Source organism: Octodon degus, unplaced genomic scaffold (genome assembly GCF_000260255.1).
Source record: "Octodon degus isolate 3935 unplaced genomic scaffold, OctDeg1.0 scaffold00069, whole genome shotgun sequence".
Taxonomy (NCBI): domain Eukaryota; kingdom Metazoa; phylum Chordata; class Mammalia; order Rodentia; family Octodontidae; genus Octodon; species Octodon degus.
The window spans coordinates 5614343-5617774 of record NW_004524645.1 but is presented as its reverse complement, the minus strand read 5'-3'; positions in this window follow the sequence as shown (position 1 = coordinate 5617774).

The following is a 3432-nucleotide window of genomic DNA, read 5'->3' as shown; positions in this document are numbered from 1 at the left end:
AGGAAGGAAGGAAGGAAGGAAGGAAGGAAGGAAAAAAGCAAGCCTTTCACAGGTTTGGGGATTTGAGAAATGTGAAGGGTTATTCCCATTTCGCAAACAAAGCGGGGCACAGAGATATTAAACAATTTAACCAAGCTTAAGTGGTAGAGTTGGGCTTCAAACCCAGATATTCTGCCTCCTCTACTTACTTGTAGCTCCTCCTGGAGCAGAGCTCTGCTTCTGCAACTGTAAATGCAAGAGACCAGATGTGTGTAATCCCAATAGTTCGGAGGCTGAAACAGGGTTGCTGCAAATTCAAAACCAGGCTGAGCTGCATAGCGAGACCCTGACTCATAAAACCAGAGCAAACAAACAAAACCTCAAGGACAGGATGTGCAAAGCCCCAAGGAGGATCTGGAGTTGCCTGCCGCTCTTAGCCTATGTCAGCACTGGAGCCCATGGGGAGTTCCTTATCCAAGTTAGCTTGTAACTCTGGAGAATGTATTTACACTCTCACTCTGGACTACAAACTGAGGTTAGCACAGCGATGAGACAGGATGCAATCCAGAGGTCCTGAGAGGGAAGACATTCCCTTCTTTAGCCTGGAGATTTGGGGCAGGGGTTGAAGCAGTCTAGGATGACTCGCATTTCTGTCTTGGACAGTGGCTCTGTTGAGGTGAAGAAAGCAAGGAGATTGAAATCATTGAGCCTTCAGCCTTAGGAAGAGGAAAGGGAGCGGTATGTAGTCTAAGAGGAATGGACCAGGGGGCCCTGAAAAGAGTGACTTTAGGACAAAGGTAAAGAGCTATCTGTGATGGGAGCTGGAAAGAAATGTCAAAAACAGCAAGTAAAACCAGGAAATGGTGGGGTCTCAAAATACAACTTCGGCCTGATGTGGAGGTGTGCATGTATAATCCCAGCTCCAGGAGAGGCCAAGGCAGGAGGATCATGAGTTTGAAGCCATCCAAGGCTACATAGTGAGGTCAAGGCCTGCCTGAACTACACAGCAAGACTCTTTCAAGACAAAACAAAACCAAAAGTTGTATCAAGACCTCTCATATTCGGTGTCCTTATCAGTATACACTTGAATGGGTTTTGTTGTTTTGAACTCAGGACCTTGAGCTTGCCAGGCAAGCAAACATGATTGCAGGTCACATTTTTTTTTTGGTACCAGGGATTGAACTGACCTTGCCCTTGCCAGGCAGGTGCTTAATCCACTGAGCTATCTCCCTGGTGGGTTTTGTTGTTTTGTTGTTTGTTTTTCACTACTAGAGATAAAGCCCAGAGCTTCCTTCCTGCTGAGCTACACCTCCAGCCTGCTAGATATTTTGAATGGTTATTAAACAATATTACTTGTGTGAACCCCACATTTTTTGTTTAACTACAATGCGATAGAAAAAGCACACTGCCAAATTCCAGATACCCACAGAACACACTTGGATATTTTGCTCTTTATGTTTTCATATGGTTGCTACATCTTATATGTGATGTATATAGCACTTATGTCATATGATACTGTATATATGGATGATATCTATATCTATACTATCTGGAAGGACTTCACACAGATCATTGTATGTTTCAGTGCTAGCAAGAAAACAAGTTGCCCAAGCAGGTCCAGATTTACACCTGAAAACTGTAAATTTGGCCTCCCTCTGGTCCTTTGCGGCCAAATCATATATCAGCTCTGGCAAGAATTAGCAGTTTAGAGCCTGGGACAGAGATCCAAGTGCCCCTGCACAAATGTGAGCCTTAGAAGATTTTATTTCAAGTGAGTTAAAGTCCAAGTTGCTAGAAGCAGTGAAAATTTTCCAGCTCTGTGGACAGCAAAGGGCAGGAGACAGTGATAAGGAAGCAGGGAGGTAGGGCTGGAGGGGGTGAACCCTAGACACAGAAGTGAGAAGACAGGACACAGGTGACAGATGTTGCCCACTTATTAGACAGGCAGCTCTGCAAGCCTCTCTTTTACATTAGCAGTGGGATTTGACTGAGCTTTTCTTCAGCTGTAAACAGCAGGAAATTAACCAGAAACCAAGGAGAAAAAGCATGATGTGGACCTGGGTCTTAGAGCAAGTGTGGCAGCCCCCTCCCAAGTGTCCAGATCCTTGTCCCCAGAACTTAGGGTGGTGTTCCTTCACCTGAAAAAAGCAGATTTTGCAGGTGTGATGAAGTTAAGGATTCTAGGTTGGGCATGATGAGCCACACCTGTAATTCCAACACTCAGGAGGCCAAGGCAGGAGGATTGCTGTGAGTTCAATGCCAGCCTGAACTACATAGTGAGTTCAAAGCCAGCCTGCACTACACAGGGAGAACCTGTGACAAAAAGAATTAGTGATCATGAATGAGGACGTGATCCAGATTCCCCAAATGGGCATAATATCGTTAGAAGCATCCCTATAAGAGGGAGGCAGGTGGGGAGAGTCAAAGAAGAGATTCGACCAGCAGGGGATGGAGCCGTGTGTCACAGAATGCAAGTAGCATTAAGAAATGGGAAATGTCGAGCAAATGGACTCCCCCTGTAGCTTCCAGAAAAAAAATGGAGCCCTGGGGGTGCCTTGATTTTCACCCTGTGAGATTCACTTCAGACTTCCGCCCTCCAGAACTGTAAGAGAATGTGTCTGTCAATTTAAGCCACGGAGTTTGGGTTAATTCGTCATAGTATCAGTGGGAAACACTCAAGACAGGAAATCTTCAGTCCCAGCACACTTGCAAGTCAACTTCTCATTCTAGCTATTGTAGGGAGCTGCGTGTAGCCACGCCCTAGGATGGCGCCGGTTTCTGCCTTCCACCCCCTCAAGGGGGTGAGCGCTCCATATATGGCCAAGGCTTGGGCTAATGCATTGCTTCCGCATACCTGGACCAATGGGCAGTACACACGTGGCACCCCATGGTTGGAAGCCCTGGGACTTATAAGCTAAGAGCAGGGGCCTCGGGAGAGAGAAGACGGAGAGAAGATGGATGCAAGAGAACAATAAAGAGCTGCGCAGAAAACCAACCAGTGGTCGCGTCGTTCTTGCAGGCAAGGCCGCGCGCGACAAGCTATGGAAATGAACTTGGAGTAAATAAGTGGCTAAAAGCCAGCAAGCCAATCAGTGTCACCAGCTTTGAGTCTCTGAGCTCCTGCCCCTGTGATACACCTACACCATAAGATGAAGGAGATATGTTGAACAGGTCCCAGCTTTTGGGCTTGAACAGCCAAAGGGAAGTCACTGTTCACTGGGATAGGAAATCAAGAAAGGAAAAGGTGAAGAAGGGGTTTCCCTGTTGTGGATAGTGATCGAGTGCATATTGAAATGCACAGTTCATTTTCATTTTCCTGTTTGGGTTTTTTGAGTCAGGGCCTGGAGTCCTAGTTGAGGCAGAGCTTGGATTCACTGTGTAGCCCAGCCTGGCCTTGAACTTCCCGTGATCCTCTTACCTTGGCCTCCCATAAATGCAAAGTTCTGCATTGTG